The 24,915-nt window shown below is 42.1% G+C and overlaps 1 protein-coding gene across 2 annotated transcripts in view; it reads right to left on the bottom strand.

Moving 5' to 3' along the window:
- LOC309713521 (zinc finger MIZ domain-containing protein 1-like) overlaps nucleotides 1-24,915 on the bottom strand; it is a 110,025-nt gene that overhangs the window by 66,794 nt on the left and 18,316 nt on the right. For both annotated transcript variants that reach the window (XM_082545210.1, XM_082545209.1), the window contains exon 2: nucleotides 14,881-14,980. The gene's annotated coding sequence lies outside the window, so the exon portion shown is untranslated. The remainder of the gene's footprint in view (nucleotides 1-14,880; nucleotides 14,981-24,915) is intronic.

The raw sequence follows: 24,915 nt of genomic DNA, 5'->3' as shown, positions 1-24,915 counted from the left end.
CAGCTTTGATGTACTCCAACACGGTCATGTTAAAAAACTCCCCTGTGTAAGTGTGCCGGAGACTTAGCGTCAAAGACAGATCAGATCGTGTTCTGGCTTGTTCAAAGACCAAGAATATTTACATTATTGGCTCAAACGGCATTCGAAGTGACTACATCATCGTCGTCATCAAGGACAGAACGGGGCATGCCGGAAAATTTGGCACATTCTCATCCCTAAAAAGAAAGATAAACGCAATCTTTCTTCTCTTTTGCTTTAAAAATGAGCAGTCTCACAACACTGAACAGACTCTAGAAACAACAATCTGGTGAAACCGAGAAAGAGATAAATAAAATCTGTGTGCATGTGCAACAATGTGATGCATACTATTTCCTGACCTTGAAATAACTGCCACTTATGAAAAGCTGTTTTGGTATGAGAGACACCGATTATAGCCCATTTCTAGGACAGCACATAATCAGTGTCCAAGTTCCAAATCAATGACCTACTTCCAAGCACACACACACACACACACACACACACACGCATATCCACTGAACATATGCTGTCAGGCAAACTCTTTTTTTAACAGCTTAATGTGGAGAAAGACAGAAATCAAATCGAGCCGACACTTTGTTTTGATCTGAAATTTTAACCGCAAGTAGACTTTTAGACACCCAAATAAGGGCAGCGTGATTTCATAACAAGCAGGCAGAGCAGCCGAGGCCCTCCGCCGAGCTGCTTGTGTTATTTTGACACTGGCTGGCAGCGAGGGGGGCCTGTGGGGTCACGAGCGCCAGTGCTTTACTAGTGAGAGTAGTTCAGAGCTGACCTGGATAAACTGAAGAAACAGTCGACGCTGGCTTCCACAGCCTCCCGCGCTGTGAGGAAATGTGAGTGGCGGCTTGCTTGGTGAGGTCAGGCTACACAGAGCGCAGCCCCTGCATGCCAGTTCTTAATGCAGGGTGGGCTATTTACAGAACCCCCCTCCCACTGCCTCTCCTGATCCCCTCGACTCGCCTCTACAACCCCCTCGAGCAGATTCACCACCACCACACAGCTCCATGTACCATGCATTCATGCATACACATGGCGAAGACTTTTCAGAGGATCGAGCTCTAGTCTTCCAAAACCAGGAAATACTTCTGAGTGTATCTTTTAAATGAGACCTCGTTTGACCTGCGGGTACAAACAGTCAACATGAGACAGAGGAGACTGAGAGGGTAAATGAGCTGTCCATACATACACATGCAGCTGTCATGTACCGCAGCCCCAGACAGACTGCAGGCGGATGACAAAGACAGACAGGTCGCCATGATTTAACAACTAGAGGACGCTAGGTTACACGTGCCTTGGGTTTGTGTTATAAAGCTTCCCTTTTTCGATGGGTTAGTTCTCGCAAATGACAAAAATAGATTTCTTCATTTAGAGAATAGGTGCACATTAACCATCTCTAAACTCCACCCATACATTAAAATAACTTGCCTTCACTGTTCCTCCTGTCCATACTGCCTGTGGAGAGAACCCAGTCTGATTTCAGCATTCTGATTTAGACAAACCATGAGGTTTATTTCCAGAGTTACAGTCACACTGAGATGGTTTTGTTTGAATTTTTTAGGCTTTAATATATGCATCCTGGAGAATTTTGCTTATGCATATCGATGTAAGCTGTTTTCCCTTGGCTATTTTACTTCTACTAAGTCTTCAAGTTCATTGCGGTGGACTGGAGCAAAAATATCATGTTGCATCAAGAAAACAGTTTTATATTGCAGGCAATAGCTGAAGAATATATAGAGAAAAAAAGACACCATAAAGAAAGCTAGACTTTATAAAGATTTTAAAAGAGACTAGCTGGACTTGTATAACTTTTAGACTGTTTGGCTGTATTCTCTAGGCACACGTTGCTGCCATTAATTTTTTTTATTGTACTCTTATCATATTATTCCTATATCTACTTATAGGGACAGGCCTGTAGATTATCCACATAAATCTTTTAATGCCTTGTGCATGCATTTTAAATCCAACTCCCCGTGATGAACTCAAAAACTGGGCAAGTAAAATCAAGAGCATCTGCATAGCTACTAGTAGCAAGTGCAAAAATACAGGCAAGAAAAACCTGAACCCTTGACCCCCTGTGTGAGGGGATCAGGTGGCTCCGTTATGCTCCGGGGGCTTTTTGCTGGCGATGGTTTGGGTCCACTTGTTCCTTTAGAGAAAAGGGTCACTGCAAATCAATACAAAGTTGTTCTGAGCGATCACCTTTATCCTGCGATGAAACATTTCTATCCTGAGCGATTTCTTCAGCGTAACAATGGCGGCATTGAGGGGGGTCGCTGAATGGTTTGGTGATTATGGAAATTATGTGAATCATATTCTTAGGCCTGGGTAGTCATGGGAGATTTTAGTGCTCTCCACACCATATTCAAAACGCCCATTTAGGGAATACCTTTAGGAAGAATGGCATTTCTTCCCTCTAGTACAGTTCCGGAGATGTGGAAACTAAATGCCAAGGTGCATGAAACTCTTCTGGCAAGCAGCTTCTCACTAAGACATGCTATATGGGGCTTTCCTTTAATTTGTCACCCATCGCGGAAGATGTTTTTTCAGTCATTTTTCATGAAGGCGTGACACACATTAGATGAATTAGGCGAGCTGAGTAAAACTGCACGTATGTGATTTGTACTTTGGCCCACCAAGAAGAGGCCTCGGGGCTGTTAAGATATTTTGACGCAATCCTCCACGGCTGTGTGTGGCGTTCGAGTCTGCCGTTTCTCCTGGGAGCATTGATCCCGCATAATGACTTTTGTGGAAAAAGCTCTTTCCACAATGGACAGCCTTGTCTTGTGCCATACTCGTTATCAGGTTTAGACAACACAGGGATGGAATATGAACATGCCAGCGAGTGAAATAATCCTTTCCTCTTTTTCTTCTGAAAGGTAGATCAGGTTTTGTCACTGAATCACTGCAGAAAGCTATTATGCTGAAATGATATAAAAACAAATCAATTTTTCCTGTTCATGCATGGTTTCACAAAACTATTCCTCAAGCCCGGAGGAACAGGCACAAAATTAGTTTGGCTGAGCGTGGCCGTTAATACGGCGAATGGGGGGGAACCATTTGGGAAAAGGGATGGTGAAATACATTTTTTTTTTCCTTTTATCAATGAGAAGGCAAACAGAGTTAACTATTCATCCAGGCTTTATCACTGGAGACTAAATGAATGACTTCCTTTCTCTGTGCTTTGCTGGTCTCCAGAAAGGTTAAATGGGTATATCCTGCTGACCCTCTTCCCCACTTAAACCATAAACTTGACCTTCTTCGGGTTCTTGCTCTGCAGCCGAGCCGACTGGTCGCCTCCTGGAGGAAAAGTTCAAGCTGAAAGTAAAAGACCGAGGATGTTTTTTTCCCAGCATGTCAGGCACAAAGAAAATAAAACAGGTAAAGCTTTAAAAAGTGATTTCATATTAACAATAAACAGCAAACTGGCATACGAGTGGAAAATTCAAGACAAGAGCATTACGACCCACTGTCCTGCCCAGTGCATTGTAGTCAGACAAAGACCTCAAAGCTGTGTTTCTGGTGAAAAAGCAGAACAAATGGGGATTACAATATTTGAGGAAATAGAGTCTTTCAGTTGACCTACATCCCCCAAAGAGACTCCAAATTATAATCCGAGCATACATGTTCAGCTATTGAATTTTTAGATTCTGTATCAACACCATGAAATTGTGTTAGATGGCAACTAAATGGGCAAAAAAGGGAGATTAGTAGCTTGAGATACTGACAGCACTCACATGAATCTAAAGGTTGAAATGAAGGCTGAGGGCTCATGATTTCAATTGATTCTATTCTCTTCTAACTCGACAGCTTTAGATAAGAAAATCAACACATGCAGTTACATTTGACTGTGACGCTAAAAACAAACAAACAGAAGAATCCACGACTAAAAAAGTGCAGGCTGTATTAAATCATTCTTCACAATTTAGCAGCAGCCTCTGCAGTTTTGATTAGAGTATTCACCGAACCCTGCACTTTAACACTCTAAATCAATTAGATGAACGAGTGTGCACGCACACACACACACACACACACGCACATTTCAGCTGTTTAAATCCAATAATGATTTAATGCATGGGCATCCTCTAGCAACGACCAGTCCAATAATCATACACGCACACAAACAACATCCATTAACGGCTTCGGCGATGATAGCGCAATCACTAACAAAAACCCCCAAAACTTTTCAGTTATTTAAATGCGTAAAAAATATAGATTAAAGTGGCCACGCTGAAACTTTCAGGCGCACAATTTTAAGGCTTTTATTTCTTTGTTGATTAATGTCAGAGCATTAAAAAGGAGAAGTGCAAAGTAAAGTTGAACTTCCTTCTGTTTTTCTCGACTATTTTAAGGTTAGAGTAACCACAAGTTGGAAACAGATTCGCAGTTATTCCACCTACGACAACCACATCTCCAATATGTATGAGACTTACAGAGTCGCACAGAGACTTGATTTATTGATTTGTTAATATGCAAATTAACTCCTAATTTGTTCCTCCTTGTTTTCTCATCGCCGTTCTTTGTGGGAACTGACTTTACTTTGCTTCTGCCCTTTGCCTTCTATACAAATACGCACGATCATTATACTGTATTATTGTTGACTGTTTAAATAGCGTGTCTCTGTGTGTGACAGAGAAAAAGAGAGAGAGAGAACACTTGTGTGTATGTATGTTTACGAAGCCTCAGGAAATACCAGGACAGACATGCTGACTCTCCAGCACTTCGGGCCCATGTGACTGGAAACACACAGGCCAGATTGTTTGCATGTTTGCTTGAGGGCCGTGATAAGAACATTGGGTTAGAGAGAAATATCAAAGCAGAACTCGGCATCTGAATCTGGCCTCGCACCAAAAGAAGCGGTCCGGTTTGGCTGCTTATCTCCCGTTAAACTTTTGTTTTTGAGCGATCAGCCACCCTGATAATTTGCGTGATGACTCTTGCGTTCGTGTCCCCGAAGCGATCCAGTGCAGTCAGCCTCCATTGGCTCCCTGTTCTCATTACATTAGCATAATGCAAATGCATTTAGAGTCGGTAACCTTGCTGTTGCTCAGCACTATTTACAGCGTATACACACAAGCGCTGTGAGAGCTGCACTGCTTGACAGTTTCTCTTTGGCTACATGCCTCTGATACATTAATACATTAGTGCATCTGTTTATATAAAGAGAGGTAAGACGAGCGGGAAACGTAGCACCCTTTAACGTAACAAATAGCCATGTGACTTTTTTTGCAGTTAAAATTGAGTTGCGCATGATTAAGATGTTACTGGAGCTAAAAGACAGTTTCCTCTTTTTTCTAGCTGACATCAAAACATTTTTTAAGTCATTTAAGTCCTGCCCTGTCTTGTTAGAGGTCACTGGAAACCCAGCCGTGGATCGTTATGAAACTCAGGGGTTTTGAGTATTTTGAACAAAGTATCTAGCCTCTTACCTTATCTCTTAATTAACTGCATGTCATCATTAGAAGCAAATAAATTAGATTAACATTGAAAGAGGATGTGGAAGATTCATTACATCCTTCGGCCTGTCAAAGTTGGTTGTTGGCACTCAGGGAGCTTTCTGACTGGTCTTTTGTGCACTTCCTGCTTTGATACTCTCACATCAGCAGTAACATCTCACATGGATGCCATTATAATGTCATTAAATGCTGTGTCCAGCAAAAGGTGCAAGCAGCCAGTCTGAATAATTAATTCCTCCTGTTCGAGCTGCGGGGACTCTGATCAGAGCTCAACCTGGTAACACACTCTGTTATGATTGGCTAAAGCAAGGTCAGTGTCTTAAGAGACCTTGCTCTTAATATCCAGCAGCAATTAGTGGCTGCTGTGCGGGTGTTGCACATGTTATTATGTGATAGGGGAAGGAGAGTGACCGCGGGTAGAGATTTAATGTTATGTTTCTGCACGCTGTCACCAGGCAAAATGAAGCACAAATCAAGTGGCTAGCACATAAAAACACTGTTTCTAAAAGGAAGCAGGGTTACAAAAACTCTGGAAAGCTCTGGAAATAAGCAGTGCAACAAATAGTGACAGCTTAAAATGTGAGCATGGCAGTTCTTGGTAGAATACCTAGCATGCCCATCAGCATTTTACACCCTGGAAATGAGGGTGTCCTCTCTCACAGAAATGACGTCTTGACTACCGCTGGTTGGTGCGTTTTGGTGTTATTTTGGCTTATCATGCACCATTCACTATTTCTGTCCAGGTGTGTGAAGAGGCCTCTAAAGGCAGTTAGGTGATACATGAATGCAGGAGCGGAGGGATTTTACTATGGCACAGAGGGAGACTTCTACATCAGCTGGAAAAGGTGTTCTACAGAAAAATGTGGAAAAATCTCTACAAATGTTTGGTTTCCTTTCTTGTATTCAAATTCCAGCAAATCAAAGGGGGATATTTCTTTCGTTCTGAATAGCAACACCTATCTTTTAGGGGAAGACTACAGTGAGTCAAGTAAGCCTCGAATTTGAATAAAACACTTTAGGGTTGTGTTAAAATCACAGCTGCACAAGCAAAATTAACCATAACCTTAGAGTCAGTGGCAGGGTTTGTTGGGAAACCAGACGGGTTGAAGACGTTCAAAGGGTGATGCTGGTGGGATGCTAATGTGGGAACATGTCAGGTGAAAAGAAGCTGCTAATGAGCCGATGACCGCTTCGCAACCCACGAAGGACAAGGGTGTGACTAGGTATCGACTGAGGATCGGAATTGCAGGGAAACTATCCATTCCCACTTGTAGGAAAGATAAAACCGTGCAGAAAAAAAACAAATACAGTCACAGAGAAGACTGCTGTCTCCATCCGAACACAACAGCAACAAAGGAGTCAAACAGAAACTTCCAGTAAAATGACCATGAGACGGACTCCGCGCAACTGAGCGTCGACTCCCTATGAGTCAAGCCATTGTGAGGCGTACAGCGCACAAGTCTAGTTCCCAGTGAATCAGAGCAGTCAGCTGCCATCCACCACCTCAAGGCACAAGGCAGTCTAGCACAGGACTGCAGACATGTGACCAGATGTCTCACACAACCGCTGTTACTGTACTGAAACACTAACAGTGAGCTCTTAGATAGGTCCCGCCAGTGTACTACCATCTAAACATGTTTGAACAGGTTTTCTCAGTTTATGCAGTTTGGATACATACTGTGAAGATATAGCAGGTGTTTGTAAATCTATAGATAACTGTGACTTTTGATTTACAGTCTGCTGTCAAGAGGGCGCAGTGACATCAATACTGTAGCGGGAGTTTGTCTGAGGCCTTGCTGAGGACACCAAAATATCTCTCCACTTCTTCTGCCCCCCTTCCACTGACAGTGATACACGGCATTACAGCTGTCTAAATATTACTTCTTTTTTCCCCTCTTCATCTTGCTCCTCTCTTGCCTTTTCTGTCCCTGTGTGAGCTCGCAGACTTTGACCAGGATGAGTTTAGGAGGGACAAATGTTCAACTGGCGCAACTGTGGATGTCCACATTTGGGGCACCGTTGTCTGTCCGGCGTTCAGCTATAACCAGCCACACACCTGTGGTGTTACTAATCTTGCAGCTAAGAATAATGTTTTTACAAGGCAGTACCAACGTGTCAGTATATCAGCTTTTAATGCAGTTTATATAAGAAGCCACACTAACGCTAATCTCATAAAAGGACAAACAGAGCCATTGAAAGTCCTCTGCTCTTTACTTCATTAGTGGCTCAGCTTGCTCTCCTTATGCAAAGAGTCCCCAGGTGCATGAATGTTTCATGGCCACCCTTGCTGCCTGCTTCCCTCTGCTCAGATTCAGTCTTTCCTCCCTCCTCCCTGAGGAAGCTCAAACTCCACTGTCAATTGCACTCACTTACACTCTGCTATCGTCATCAGCAGCCAGGGGGAGAGGCGGCACATAAGACAGCTGTTTTGCCTTGATGACTCAATCATCCCCTTTAGTGGGATTAGCATCAGTATCATCATCCTTATCATAGCCTTTGATCCCAAAATTACCAAACAAGTCTGAAATTGATGACAATCAGCCTGTCAGACGTAAATTCACAAGTTGTCAAAAAGATCGGACTTCGCTGTATAACACTCAGTCATGCCAGATGCTACATTATACATTTGAAGTATGAAACGTATCAAGTATGAAGCTACTTTAAGGCATTTCATACTTTAATGTGACAAAGTTGTGTTTGTCGTAAATCTATAAATATTAAGATATCAGCTCTAGATCATTACTATTTATGGCCCATCCAACATAAGACTAGTGCCAGCAGAGAACCAGTTGCTAAGTAGTAAACAAGAAATGTGTGTCTAACCACACCTCTGAAGCATTTCATTGGATCACATAAATAACAATTAACTTTTTAGAGGTATTAGTAGATGTATTTTCAACTTCTAAAGAGGCACGCTAGGCGTTTTGCATTCTTTTCAGTTGTTATGCTAAGCTTAGACAGTTGCCTCTAGATCTTTCTATAACACATCCATGAGAGTCTCCTGGATTGAGTCTTTCTCCAGACAAGAGGACACTATTCCTTTAAATCTGTAGCTCATTTTTCTGGCCACTTTTTGCACTTTTATGGATTATGTTTACGTTTAAAGGTTAAAAACTTTTCCTTTTGTACAAACGCAGGTGTTAAGGAGCAACATCATTATTCATTCAGAGCTGTTTGTGGCCACCTGATAAGTGCAAGATCAAAATCCATGTTAGCTCTGTTTTTGGTCTTCACCATCTTCTGTCGGTTTATTTGACTATCCAGACATTTGAAGACATTTGAAGACAGTCTGTTTTTAGGTGAACAGCTCCTTGCAACAGCAAAAGGTCAACTGTGAGAATGAGTGAAAATGAGAGCGTGAATCAGACAACTAAGGTGTCGGTCACATAGTCATTAGGGACTGGGAAAAATGTGTATTTCCTATCTGGTTGGTGGTTACTGGGGGTAGCTCGCAGTCAACAGGTGAAATTATTTGACTATGATGCACCCAAAACCTGCTTGTGATTGTGAGCGGTTGCTAGCAGATTGCTGCAGTTACCCATAGTTCACCTAAAAGACTGACTTGTCTGCAAGCAATCACCATTTAGTCTCCGAGCTATAAAGAAACCAGAACTCGAAATGGAGAATTTTGTCTTTAAAATACAAGATTTTTCTTACAACTGCAACTGACACATTGCTTAAGGTGCAACTTTAATTCTGAAGTACAATCCTCGCCTTTACCAGTTTACATTGCACTCTTCACAGATCTACTACAGCTTGGCGAGCAGTTTTCCAGTGTTATGCAAACAGATCGCAATCTTCCCATGCAAACTACTGGTGACCGCGGCAACCAGCTAGCAACCAAAAACAACTGCAAAGTGGTATTTATTGCAGCGTCGTATACCTCTCTGCAACAAATTTTACGCCAGTGACCGCCTGCAACCTCCAGCAATGACTAATCAACTAGTAACAGAATACACACTTTTCCCTTGCTATCAGCGGGGCACTGAGCAATCTCTAGGCCCACGCAATTAGGGCTTTAGCGGTCGATTTAGCACAGATACCAGTGATTTCCAGATGCACAGACTGATCTCTAGACCTGTGTGACTGGGGCCTATACAGTGCAATGAAACTCTGAACTGCTCTGTAAAGTCGACAAATATATCCGTACCTTATTATCAAATTACTGAGGGGCATCACTACGATCGCACTACAACCTCTATCACGCTATTACTTTGTTTTCCGATGACCGTTTCAAATATTGCATGAATTACGGCCACTTGATGTAACTTGATGAATTTTAACTACAGCACATAGGTTCAGGGCTCATATTTGTCATCTTGCTGTGAATAGATTTTTAAAACGGGTAATCTGAATGGCAGTCAGATCAGCTGATGTGCTAATTCAAGGCCCTGCAGTGGTGCCAGTATAATCATTTCATTAGCTTTACACAGACACTTTATAAATGGAACAGTTAAGCTGTGTGGAGCTTTAGCTTGTTGGGTCTTGGTCATATTTTACAACAAAAATGTACTAATTTGATGAGGCCCTAGTAAAGCTTTCTAACAAAGAGGAATTCAATAATACAGTAGCGTGAGGCTATAGAAAGGTTAATGTGGTCCTATTTCGAGGCAGACCATTCACAAGCCAGCAACATGTCAATGCCAAGTGTTCTTAAACATATTACAGCATGTCATTAATTAATTTGTTGGCTCGTGAAGCGTGGCTTATTCAGGCTATTCATCATGAGCAGGAAATTGACAAGTTCTCCGTGGATGGCATGTCAAAGGGATATCAGCTTCAATTTTGCAGCAGTGGAAGCAAGCACTACTTCATTTGTTTAATATTATCTGCTTTTCTTTGTTTGAGCAGAGTCGGGTTGATAGCTTATACAAAGACAGATGAGATGTAGAGGACGATTCGGCAGGGTCACAGAGCAGTGGGGAGGTGCGTCTCAAAGCCAAGTGTTGGTTAACAGCTTCCTCCTGATGTACGTTGACTCAAGCAAGCTGTGGAGAACATCTGTCCCGAGTACACAGATACTTTGTACCGCCACAGTCGACCTGTCAATCACACACGGTCAGGCAGTCACTGACATGCTACCAGTGGTTGTGACCACCTCTGAGGATACATGCACGTATAAGCTGACACATCTACATTTGCATGTGTCTCTGAGAAAGGGGATATGAAGCTACATCTATTTTTAGTACAGTACACTGAGCTCTGCCTCTGTTACGCTGGTCTGTTCCTAGGACAGGCAGCTAGGTCATCTGCAGCAACAGAGAGCGCCGGGATGGAGAGATCTGGCCGTACTATCTGACCCCAGCACTCCAGCTCCTACATCAGTGGGAGACACTTACAAGATTCCTGGGCGGCCGTTGGGGGAGGCTATCTGGAAAGAAGAGATGCTTTCTTGACGGATGCTGTGCTCATCCACCTCTTTTTCTCTCCAATGACTAATGGGCTAATAAGTCAGCTGTCACACTGGCATGCTATCTTACAATTTCTCCTGGGAATACCACCCCACCGCAGTCTCAGCCTGAAAAAGGGATTTGTCCAACATTTCCAACCTTCATTTTAACTAAAAAAGAATACAACAAAAAAATTCAAATGAGCATTCAAATTCAAAGTCCAAAAGATAAGATGATAGAGAGATCTTAAGCACACTGCAAGAATGAAACCTCGAGTGCTATCTTGTCGTGCCAAGTTACTCAGCTGGTACCGTACAGGAAAATAATCTATGCACTCATCTGAACAATGCACCTTTGAGTCAACAGTCATCTTGACACAAAGCTTTAAGTGCAAAATCCTTGGATAACTGTTCACCGACAACAAATGTTGTTCAAATAATTCCACAAGGTTTCTCAGCGAGATCAAGTAATGTTTGTTGTAGCCGCTTTCACACAAGTCGTGTCATTATAAACCAGTCAAATACGATCCAGCATTCCCCCGACTGCTTTTGGACATTCCAATCCCACTGCTGGTAATAAGCAGAGTAAGATTTTTAGAGAACTGGGATTTTATTCAGAGAAGCTTGCGTTGAAACAGAATTTCATTAAGGGGACCTGTCTCTTGAATTCTGCAGAGAGCAAAATAGTTTTGCACTAAACTCTTGGTACTGATGGTTTAGATAAGTACGGCAAATATTCACTCTCCATGGTTACTGCACTGGAAATATCTTGTCATGTCACATCATGTAAGTTTGCTTCTGTTATCTAGAGGAATAAAATGCAATTACAGACAGCAAAATGGCCCCATAAAGCAAGGTAGTGCACCGTTTACATCGAGCTTAGATTGTTGTAACCAAGCAGACAGTGACGGACAGTTTAAATTGTACTATAACAAGCGCTTATTCACGTTTTCCACTATACTCCTATGTTTTCTTTCTAATTAAGCTTGGTGCTTTTCCCTAAAAGATTATCATCAAAAAAAGATTACACATGATCTTCATTTCTGGGCCATTTTAACTCGCGCTGACTTTGGGAAGTCTGTTGTGTATAACCCTGCATTCAAAGACAATCTCTGTATTTTTTGTTGTTTTTGTTTTAACATAGCAAACACTAGTAGAAATGTAGATTCTACTTTATACTAGCTAGCTTTTAGCATGTAGGGTATATAGGCTACAACAGCCTCATCACACTAATCAGTTTAACAGCTACTCATTCAGACCTGTGGGTATTTGGGATGAACAATAAATCCTGACCGCTCTGCCACGTGACTGGTTAATACAGTACTTCCACTTGACTTAACACCAGCCAGGGGAACAAGGGAGTTGTGATTGGGCCTGGATGTGAAATGGTTGCAAAGCATTAATTTGGCCACGGCCTGTTTTATCAAAATGCCTCTCTGTTGTTATAGTCAACAAAAATCTCTTCAGGATAAGAGTTCACTCGAATAAGTGATGATTATCCTTCTAATAGGCTTGAATATTTTCAAACCTGAAGTTAAGTGGCAGGCTCTGCTCCCTTTGTTTGCCTGAGCAGGGGGAGGTGGACATGTGTGCAGAGGCAGGGGCTCTGAGGCCAGGCCCTCTATCCTTCCTGTTCAGTTACCAGAGGCCTCTCACTTATCAGTTCCAGATCTAACAAGAACAGAGAGAAAGTCAGACCACTGACAGGAAGGAGATTTTTTTCCCCCTCCCCCTTTTTCCTTTAGCGAAGTTAACAGAATGTCTGCACCTTCGGATTTCGCAGAGGAAAGCAATTACTCATTAGAGCTTACACTGGCAGTACAGAGAAAAAGACCAACCTGGCAACCTTTAGATATCAACCCGGTGAAATGAAAGCGGGTGCCTAGTCTGCTTTGTAGAGAAAGACCTAGTCGATTAATCAATTAGTAAAACAGAATGCACCCAGCCAAGAATTTTTACACTGGTTTATGCAGCAAAAATTGCCAGACAGAAGCACCAGCTCCTCCTCGCTGAATAAGGTTTGGTTTGATACTGTTTTCAGACAAGAAATCTGAATATATCCCCTTAAGCTTTTACTTTTTTGTGATGGTCTACAGACTAAAGAAATGGCTGTAAAACAACTTTGATTTAGTAAATAAGGAGTTATGCTGTAAAAACTACTAGCTGCAACCCAACAAGATTTACTCCCAGCTGATTTATGTGGCTATCAGCCACTATTTACACTCCTCTGTTTGAGACTGTTGCTATTTCTCATGGCTGTAGCCATATCATCAACCCCCCTCCACTCCATCGCTCCACAAAGGCACTGTGAGAGGGGAAAAGTCTGTCACTGAAAATGAGAGAGAACTGACTTTGAGGCACTCGTGTCATGTCCCCGTTCACGTCACATCCCCCTTCGTTTCACTTGCTATCACCGTCTACCTCGTCTGACATTTCCACAATAATCACTTTGGTTTATCCCACTCAGCTGTGTGGCAGGCAGATGCTTGTCACAGCACCGTATTTCTCAGCATTCACACTGCTCTAATCAAGATTAACTACTCTTATCTATTCAGTGTGTGCGTGTGTGTCCTGGATGCCCCAATTCCTAATCCATAGCTGCATTGTATAATACAGTGGACAAACCAATTACATTCGCTTTCCACAACATAATTCTCCCCCTTCAGCGGGACGTACACTGAGCTCCATATTGCATAAGGATGAGCTGGTGGCTCGCCGATGAAGAGGATAGTTGTGACCTTCTGCATGTGTGTGTGCGTGCCTGTGCTCGGACTGCATATGGAACATAAGCACTTTGTTACACAGAGCCTCCCAGGAGCTCCTGATGAAATCAACATGTTCTGTGAGAGGAGAGCTGATGTTGGCCACACACAAACTGCTGCCATCACATGTTTACTAAAGACCCTCGAGTACAGCGGAGGACAGCGCATGCCAGTGCAAACAAAGCCGTGGTCTTTATATCACTGTAGTGACAAGGGAGGCAGATATCGGTTTCCAGTAACGAGATTTGTTTGATTCCTGCTTTGATACATATTTTCACACAAAGCAGCATCTGAGCTAAATAGGGAGTTCCCAGCAAAGACCGTTGAATTTTAGGATTTTAAAAATAATGTGGACACATATAGTTGTGCGCTCGGCTTTCAAACTTCACGAGGTGTACATTTTTATCACCTATGTTTATAGGAAACAAAGTAAATGAAATCATACAATAATAATGCGAGTCAGTCAGAACACCTCTCCCAGATGTTCTATTTTATGTTCTATCTGTTGCAGTGTTTACTCCTGTTTCCTGAACACCACATCAAAAAAGAGATATTGACATTCTCTGACCTTGCTAGCCTGTTAACTCTGTGTAAGCAAGCTTCATTTTTGCAACACATTTTTCCAAAATGGGAGCTTTCACCTGCTCCCTTATATCCCAGGATGTGAAGTGGATTTTACACCAGATGCCCTCCCTGACGCAACCCTCCCTGTTTAAGACCAGCACTAGGAGTACACTTGTGAGCCCCTGAGGCTTGATTTGCGCCTCCTCCAGGGATCTCTTACATAACCATAAAGCCCCTAACAAAGTTTAAAAGTCAGTGTTTTCCAAAATATTTGACTATATACTATTTGCTTACAAATCAACAGAAATGCATAGATACAAATGTGGACAGTGCAACTGAGCAATTAACCCACGTTAGCTTCCCCCATTAAGGATTCTCTGATTCGCTCAACACAGGCGATCTCTTTTGACTTTCACACAGTTTAGCCAATTTAAATGGTAACTGTAAGCACACCATCAGGATGTAGAAGGTTAATTTAAAACTTCAAGTGGCAAACAAATGCAGCCTAAAAAGAAGGCTGGGAACAACTTTAATGAGCGCATTTGTGTAATGATAACATGCAGCAGCGAGCTCTTTGCAGAGCGCTCACACTTCCTGCTGTGGCGCAGATTTAAATCTGAGCTTGGCTATGTAAACCTCCGCCATATATGTTTCAGAAAAATAAATTACTCACCTGTGTTATTTTCAATCCTTGACTCTTCACCACTAAGGACCCCCCCCACCCATTCACACACCAGGAGGAGAAACACTCCAGTGTCTCAATTCTTCTGCCCCTGAGAAAAATCAGAGAAAGAAAATACATCAGGCGTCGCAGTATTATTTACCAATCTCCGAACACTGAATTATTACATTTGCATTATTCTCCTGAAACTCAATCTCATTCAGTGATTTCACTTCTCACAGATTCCTATGGGCTTTGAGTGGCTTCCATCTGCGCCTCGCTTAACGTGATACACTTCTTCCCAGCACGGATAAGCTCCTTCACGCTCCCGTGCCCACAAAGGACAAATCAAAAGAGCAGCCGACACTTCACACGACCAGCATGGCATCATAAACATCCACCACACGGTAAGTTCACTGCCGTGGCGCATTCACAATTCACTCCCAATTGACAGATAAGCCTATTAGGACGGTCCTTTACTATAGCTTGGCACCCAGTCTGGCAGGCAGAACTCCTGCATATACCCAGTGATATGCAGACCCTTAAAAAAATGACCATATTTTCTTTAAGGGTGACTGGTGAAGTACAAAATCTATAAATCAGTTAGGGAAGAAAGTAACCAGCAGCTAATTTTAAACCAAAATATATATAAACATACTGCTTATCATGTAGGGTCCACACAGTTCAGAATCACGTCTTTTGTTTGTTCGCACAATTAAGTTTAGAAGCTTTAGTTCCCTTTTTGAATTCATCATGATAAGGTGTCCAACTACTGGGATTCAGCAAACACTGATGTCAGTGCTCAGACAAACGGATGACCTCAGCAGTTTGTTGTCCCACAAACTCTCAAATGCGAAGACAAATTGTAGATGTTTAAGCCTGTCATTCAGATCTTGAGAGAGGGCCATGAGAGGGTGCAGAGTGCAACTTAAGTTCCCTGCTTTAAATGAAGGGCCACATCAAGGTAGTACTTGTAAATAGTCATCTCTTAAGGTAGTAGTTTCTCAGTTTGTTCAGAGAGATGAGGCTCAGTCAGGTCCAAAGAAAAAATAAGTTTTTGTCACTCTTAAAATGTTGAAGTATAAAATTCCAAGGAGCTGAATGAGTTATAGAAGAAAAGAACAAATTTAATGGCGTTTTCATCAGGTGACACGTAGCATACTAGCCATTTCTGTTCCCAGGCAGGTTTTTAGTGAGCTCATGCTTTGGTTGACAGGACAAGGCTAATACCCAAAATCTAAAAACTGTCTAACCACAAAGTGTGTTTTAGCATTCAGCGAGAGAGGGTGGTCCCTTGTGTCTCGCACTTTTTTAATCCTATTTTTATGATTGGAAGATTTTTCAGGCGGCATTTCTCCCCTGTTGGAAGTGCCGCTCTCTGAAAAGAGAAAGTGGAGGAGCGCTGGGGGCTCAATGGGTCGGGAGAGAGGAGGAGGAGGAGGGTTTGACGCTGGGTGCCTCCTTTTTAAAGCCAGATTCTCCCCAGATACCTCTGTGCTATTCATCAACAGCTTTTCCAGGGCTGTGAAAAATCAATGTGCTCTGCACTGCAAACAGTTCATAATGACAGGGGATGGAGGGAAAAAAAGCTCAACTGCAAGAGAATTGATTTGTTTAAGTACAATAACACGGCTCTGCAGCGTGGTGAGGAGGAGGCTCGAGCACCCAGACAAAGACTGACTGGCAGTATGAAACCACAAGCAGTAATTGATAAACTGCTGGCAAAGTGCAAATACAGAAGCCTGTTATCTAATTAAAGGAGTTTTTCTCAAAATTACAACCTGACAGAGGAAAATATGTGATGACTAAATGTCTTTTCTAAGATGGGTAAACACGAATAAAGAGCATAATAAGATTACTCAAAATGTGAAAAACAGAAGATATTCTCAAATGAGATGGCGTATCCAGAGGAATTCAGAGATTTTTTCGTCAGAGTTGATGAATATTTTCGAGGTCAAATTAATATCAGTAACTTAAAAATGTTTGCTTTTATTCTAACAAATACCCCCAAACGTGTCCTTGAACCGACTTGCAACTTAAAAACAAATAATTTGTACTTTCAGCACTGAGTAAGTAAAGTCACTTCAAAGGGCACACGAGGATGGTTTGATGGTACACAAAGCCGAGTCATCACAATGTTTCAGCATGACATTAGGCTTCTCCAAGGGAAAGGGGGAAAAAATCACAAGGTGAGGTTTTCGTCCTGATGCTGCAAAAGCCAGAAGCCTGGAGTAAATTGTGTCAAGACAGGCCAGCACAATAAAACATTTCTCCCTGCTGCTTTTTAAGCTGGCCACAGAGGTGCATTTATCATTGTTATTATTCCTTCAGAGAGGGCCTCCCAGGTTTAATTGGGTCCTCATGGAGTCAAAATCCCCACTGTTGCTGAAGCCACTGGAGCTGGACAAACTTATTCCTCCCAAGTCAGCAGCGGGTTTTACTGGCTGCGTCAATGAACAGTCATTCAGTGCAAAATGGCCATGAAACCCGCTGGCGAGCCAGAAGGGCAGTGGGCTCTCGGTGCCACCCGCTAAGCCTCGACAATGGCATGAGAGGGACACCTGGAGAGAAGCACTCACCTGGCTCTGCTCTCAGCGCTGTGGGGAAAGCTCTCGAGAGCCATAGGGTGTCCGTCTATCCAGCCAGTTCTCCGGGGCCATTATTCCCAGTGAGCTGCATTTGCATTTTAACTCGTAACTACAGCCGGATTTAAATGCATATGGATATGAAAGCATGCGAACAAATGGAGGAGGAAAAGGATTAAAGAGATTTTTAGGTCTTAATAAAACAATTAGTGAAAATGATAAGCAGCTCAAAAACATAAACACAGAGAGTTGCTTTAGCATTAAAAGTGATGAATATGCTGAGTGTAATTAATTATGCCATGGGTGAGCCTTCTTTAAAATCCACAGTATATTTAGCACCCATTTCCCTTTTTTTAATCACTTCCCTTCTGACAAATATGTACAGTGACTGGAAACTAAAATTCTTAAAAAGGAGATAAAAACAGTTTTAATCAACTATATTCTTAATGGTAAATGGCCTGTATTTATATAGCGCTTTACTAGTCCCTAAGGACCCCAAAGCACTTTACATATCCAGTCATCCACCCATTCACACACACATTCACACACTGGTGATGGCAAGCTACATTGTAGCCACAGCCACCCTGGGGCGCACTGACAGAGGCGAGGCTGCCGGACACTGGCGCCACCGGGCCCTCTGACCACCACCAGTAGGCAACGGGTGAAGTGTCTTGCCCAAGGACACAACGACCAAGACTGTCCAAGCCGGGGCTCGAACCGGCAACCTTCCGATTACAAGGCGAACGCCCAACTCTTGAGCCACGATCGCCCGTGGCTTTGAAACGTTTGAACTCCCATTCACCTCCCTTACTTCTACTTAGTGTTACCTTGGCACATGAATCACCATTCCTGCTTTAGACCACTTCCTGTTGTTGATATAGTCAAGACATGCAAGATCAATCAAGATATGCATCTCCTCTTTTCACAAGCTTTCTAAAAAAGGCACTTCAAGTCAAAGGAGAAACAGACAGTAACAGACTACTTGTTTGCAACGATTTTCATAATCGAAGCTAATAAAAACTATAAAAAATGAAGCATGGGAAACACAGAGGCAATCGCCTCACTTTGCAGCACAGTGAGTTTGTTTACGTATACACCAATATTGTAATTAGAGACAAATTAATTGAGGTTTCTGCCAGCTGTCATGTGATAGCATAATTATGTTATTTTTTTGTGGAATTAAGGTTAAAAGTCAATATAATTCTTTCATATAAACCACAGTAGGGTAACAAATGAAGACTAATTAAATTATAAATTGATTGGTTTAAATGACTATTTCTGTAAATAGATCTGATAGCAAATTTTAGTGCAAATACTACAATTCAAGTAATATTTAAAAGGCAGTTTTATGGATTTTAGAACAAAAAACCAAAACAAACAAAAACACATGGTCACTAATTAATGACACGTAGTTGTAGAGACCAGAAACAATTTCCAGCTTTATTCGCCTCACATATGTCCAGTTATTTGTGGTCCACTTCATAAATAACAACATGCTCACAGTGTTGCTGGCAAATAGTCATATGCATACTCACAGCCACATGCTAATATAGCATTACCAAGGAAGCTCTTCAGTGTGCATGAAGACACAAAGTTTACCCATGTTTGCAAGGGAAGCACCATGAAAACATAACAGCAAAACCTAATCTGGTACTTAAATTGCCCTCACCCAGAGGAAAATGCCCATTTTACAGAAGCTAAGTCATTAAAGCTAAAGCTAGCCAGAGCTCAAAGCCAGACACAAGCCAGCAGCCTCGGTGTGAGCAAATTTTTACTACGGAGAAAACAGAAACCAAACTCCACGAAAACTGATGCTGCTTCACAAATTACAACCTTAGCAACAAACCAAGTTGCTTATTAACATCTATGTGTGGTGGCTACTGATTTTTTCACTAGCATTAGCTAACATCTGCGTTACAGTAATCAGAAGATTTAATGGTTTATCCAGTTTTATCCAGTCGAGCTGGCCAACCAAGCACCCGCAAAAATGGCTGACACCCTATGTCATCTCTCCAGAATTGTTGACATGTTTCCTGATTACAATAAAAGAATTAAATGCATCTGTGATTTTTTTTTCAATGACAGACACATACGGTACACAGACTGTTATTAGCATAGCCTGTTTTGTTTTTGTTATATTAAATTCAGTCCAGTTTATTTCATAGTTAACATCAAATTTTTGCCCTCAGTGACAGTATTATGAACCCAAGGATGCAACTTCTTGAGCGTGAACTCAGTTTGCTTTTGTAAGAAAAGAAGTGAGCTTGAAACCTTAGGATCAAGAGTTTGACCATTAAAAGTTGTTTTTCTTCCCCCTGATTGAGATTTCTTTTGTGCTTATTTCCTTTTATTCTAGTCCATAAAGTGTTCCTTGATGTCCTTGAATAGGATGTTCAGACAATCTTCTGTAAGTACCTTAAATGTACGTGGAGGTAAAGCTCATGATGCTGGTTTAGCTTTCATTTTGGAACCCTGACTACACACTGAAGAACAGAGACAATTATTAAGTGTCAAAATACTTGCAGGGATGGGAATGCGGTTGAAAATATGCTTCGTTTTGGAGAGCAAATCTGACTCTAAGTTGGCTATTACCCATCTATCGTTAACTAACAGCTACCTTCCTAAACTAGCAAAACAATGTCTTGCATGGATAAAGCAGTCCACCCAAATATGTTAAGAAATTAGCTTCCAGGTTTCAACCAGGAACAGTCTGGTGTATCTCTCATCGCTAATATAACTGAGGCTGTTCTAGGTGTTACACAGAGAACTCTGTGTAAATTAGTAAATTATAAATGTTTTGAGTTAATACATTTTGAATCATTGTACTCAGTGTAAGTTAGAAAATACTGTATAAACAACATAAAGCTCTTCTCAAGAATGAATTTAATCTGTCAATTTATCCTACAGGTTATATTGTAGATACAGTACACACTGTAGCTTAGTGCCTAATGGAGGATTAATTGGACACTATCCCAACACACATAATGCTTCCCTCAGAGGACATCCATACAGAGTGAAGGCACAAAGAGTCACACCATTTTTTAGAGGTGAAAAGCCATCAACATGAAGCATGTTGATGCACTGAATGAATGCCGTAGAGATGATTACAGGTTTAGAGATAATGGTTTTTACCATGATACATTTACAGGGCATGAGACGCCTGCTCAGTGAGCTCCCCGATCTTCACTCTCTGCTGATTAACACAAATGCTGGTGCCTACTTAACCACCATTGCTACAATTACATGGAACCTCTCTCTTTCTCTCTCTCTCTCTCTCTCTCTCTCTCTCACACACACACACACGCGTATCCACAACACACACCCTTGTGCAAAAAGGTGCAGTTGTATATATACTGCGTGCTACCAGATCAGGATCACAGCAACTACCAATTATGTGTCTTATTTATGCAAATTCAGGTAATTTACTTCCTGCTGTGCATAACTTCCCAATGTGTTTGCCCTCTAGCATCAATTGTCTGTATTGCTAGATCACCTAAACAAGTGAAACAATTGAAGTCGCCCCCCCTCCAAAAAAAGCTGATCTTCCAAATGAGAATAATTTAAAGGTTAATTTAGAGGTTTATTATAAGGGATTGTAATGTCTATCGCTTAAGAACCTTGATTCAGTCAATTAAATGTCTGCTGAGATCAGGGAAAGGCAACAGTCTCAATCTCAGTCACTAAAACAAAGCACTTCCAAAGTGTTCAGCAATGAGCGCTCCTCACACAGAGAAACTATGAACAAGTGGGTCACAGGGAAAAGTTAAACGGTTGCAAAGTAGACAATGGCACGTGTTTGATCAAATGTGGTCTTTACTGTGTGTTTACTGAAGCTGTAAATGGTTATTTCACTCAGTGCATCAGAAGTGGTGCCCAAATCAAGAAAAGACCCGTTTATGAAAGCCGATTGTCACTTTAACAGACTGTTTTTCTATTTCCAAAGAGTGAGACGATGCTCATGAGTCCTGCATGAATTGATGGCTTCAATACTGTTTTTCCTCCTACTCCTCTCTCTATACTATATCTTGTTTCAAAGGCGAGAGCAGCCCAAGAGGGTGCTTGTGTTTTTCTTCCTTTGTTTCCAGTCTTTCTGTATCAGAGTGAGAAGGTGGTAGCAACTCCCACAAGGGAGATAGAGCTGGAGTTGTAGACTGCTGGCAGAGCGCTAAAGCAAAGAAATGCTGCACCGCCTGACCAGCGACATAAAAACAATGCCCCTCCTGCCTCCTTTACCTTGTCCTGCTTCATCTGCAAAGCAAACCTGCAGCCATAGATTCTTCCTTGGTCACCTGGCTGTTCTTACTGTTTCACCAGCCTGTGAAGGGTTTACCAGAGGTGAAAGACTTCATAATGTGATAAAGACAAGCAAGGCAGAGAAAAAGAAGGAGATCCTTTAGCCAGCAGCAAATTAGAGGTGGATGTGACAAGCCCTTATGTGTGACAAGAAAGAACCTGTATTTGCATTTTTAGCCCTCATTCTTCATCTCGTTCCCTCATCTTTGCTTCCTCCGTCTCATAATAAGGAAAAAGCAATGTGTGAGGGGGCGGGGGGGCATATACACAGAGGAATCCAGGGAGGAAAAAGAGAGCACATTACTATTGGGAGGGGAAAATGATTAAAGGGTAAGATGAACACAATCTGCTGGTTCCAGAGGAAAAGGGAAGGAATTTCCAGAACCAATAAGCAAAGCATCACAAGTAGACCTGCCTTCATGTTCAACCATGACCGTGCTGGCCAAAGCACATTTTCTACATCTGACTTTTTGCACTAGCATGTATGTTTAATACACAGCCAACCATTAGAAGTCCTTGAATATTGATTTTTTTGTAAGGCACTGCTATCTTCCAATTATTGAAAATATTACAGATTTGATACAGAATTGCACATGTGGGCTTCTGATTGTTGCAGTTAACCAGGTCTAACAGTGTTACGATGACTCGGTTGCAAAGGCCTCTCGAGGCGAAACGGGCTAAGAGAAAGAGAAGGAAAAACAGCAACATCAATAATGAAGTGAAGGAGACGGGAGGAAGAAAACAAAGCCGTTCATAACAAATGAGAAAACAGGCAGAGCGTCTCATTGCGAGAACGCTAACGACAATCAATTAGCAATTCCTCATGATCTTGGGTGCGTCGGAGTATAAGGTGTCTTAATGAGTCCCATTTCCATTAGCTGCTCGACTCGAGAGGCATAAGGAGGAGGCTGCTTCCACCAGCTCCTCCATCTCAATGCCTAATGACTGCGAGAGTGGATTACTCCATCAATTCCTTGCTTCTCTTTGTTTATCCCCAGCGTAAATAATGGTCAACCATTACAATGCATTAAGCGGGCCACTCTACACAGAGCGAATGAGAGCGAGAAAGAGGAGCACAAGTGCTCCAGCAGCATCCTTCAGTGATCTCCAGGAAATCGGCTAATACCAGGCATGCCATGTGGCGGCAGGGCGGGGGTCGGGGTTGTGGGGTGCGGCATCTGATGCTTGTTGAATATTTGGCTGGTGTTTACTGGGCGCTATGTTTAAAGAAAAGCATCAAAAAGGTAAGAACAGAGCACAGAGTGAGCCATATTACCCTAAAAGATTAGTTCAATAAAACCACAACCCACGCAGAAAATAACCCGATAGGCTATCTGTGCAAGCTGCTCATTACAACCCATAGCTACATTTTTAATCCCTGGTCAATCCCCAAAGCTCTTGTGGCTGCAGGTTGTGATGCTATTACAGAGGTAAAAAGTCTGTGAGAGTGGGATACTGGGGTGTGGGACCTGAGATGCTATGTGCACCTATCTGTTTTTGCACTTTCATAAAACAAAAACCAGTTGAAAACAGGCCGAATTATCTATTTTGATGCTCTGACTATCACAGCCTAAACTAGTTTTGCCTCCATTGTATTTTCTGACAGAATGACCCTTTAAAAAAAGTTACCCGTTTAACTCTTTGGATGATTCATAAATATCTTAGATATAATCTGTACTTTTTATGTCAGTTTGCTCTGATTCGAATCTTACACAATCAACACCACACAGAGTACTGTTCGAGTAATACGACCCAAATAATCTCTCCTCCTTGTTGCAACGCCTTCACCCCGGATTGTATCGATCAATATTTCACCCAAGGCCCCGTCCCTCCATTTCTATTTCGCTCTCTTACTCTCGTTTCCCCTCGTGTCATAGCACCGGACAGGATAAAAATTAAACGCATCAGCAGAAAAACACACAAGTGGAAATGATAGCGCTGCTCAGGCCACTCGGGTCATGAATTCAGCTAACTGTGCTTATCACAGGCTCCAGCTATTAGTCTTAATAGCTGCTGTGACAAACCGCCTTGAGAGGAGATGGGTTCTGCTTCTCGGGGCTTACCACAGACAGGTGATTCTCATCTGTGGTCTCTTCATGTCACACAGCAGAGCGAACTGTCTGCCAGATTATTGTAGCAAAACATCAGAAGCAGGCGGTCTATTATATATACCAGAGCCATATGTTTTTTCCCATACTCAGCATCCATCAAGGACAAAGTAAGTATTCAATTAACTGATGATTTAAAGACCTCAAACAATTATACGAGGAAAGCCAGTGAATGTTCTTTGGATATGCCACATGCTTGTCCAGCAAAAGTCCAGCAGTTTATCTCAGTTCTTTAATAGTTTTACTGTCTTTTAGCTAATTGTTTTGGGTTTGTTTGTTGGAACATTTTGGTGTGCTCTTCCAGCAATAACACAGACATTTATTAATGCTCATCGCAGACTGCTGTCTGATCATTCAGCTGGAAAAGTTTCATAATATTTCTTTGCAGAAAATTGATAACCAGTCACTTTCACTTCTCAAGCCTGCAGCTTAAATAACTTCTCATTCATCACTACTGAACAAATACAGCTTGTATTACATTGCACTTTTCTTCCGGTGGAGAATCGACTACAGCTCTGCAGTATTTAAGGCAAACACAATCATTTATTTCTCCCTACGTGAGAATACTCCTAGACTACGGCGTAAAAAGAAAACGTTGCTGGGGCCAAGAAACGTTAGTGGCATAAAGCCGTACAGAGAAAAATTATTTTTTTTCCCCTCTCAAATAAAGGTTACTTTCTGCAGCCCTTCAAGGAGCCGTGCTGTGCTGCCACACAGCCGGTGGATGGAGCGGCAAAGTAAAAGTGTTAAGCTAGGTGCCTTACAAAGTAAAAACCACATGAAAGCAGCGCATAGAATAACATAAGAAGTTGGCCCGCATCAACACCCCCGCAGAACAGAAAAACCATTGAACACACCAAAGTCCTGGGTGCCCTTTAACGTGAAGCCAGACATTGGCTGTTTCGAAAACAAATGTCAGGCAGTCTTTTCAGGCAGAGTCCTTTCCCACGAGCTACGGCTATCCTCCACTTCTTGACAAACGACCAAGCTTGTGTCTGGGACCATGTCAACAAGTTGCTTTGTTTAGACGGTAGGGATGGGGGACTACTTTGATGCACTTT

Source organism: Aulonocara stuartgranti (genome assembly GCF_965226115.1).
Source record: "Aulonocara stuartgranti genome assembly, chromosome: 8".
NCBI classification, from domain to species: Eukaryota; Metazoa; Chordata; class Actinopteri; order Cichliformes; family Cichlidae; genus Aulonocara; species Aulonocara stuartgranti.
The sequence above is the reverse complement of the archived record's forward strand: the minus strand, read 5'-3'. Positions and strand labels throughout refer to the sequence as shown.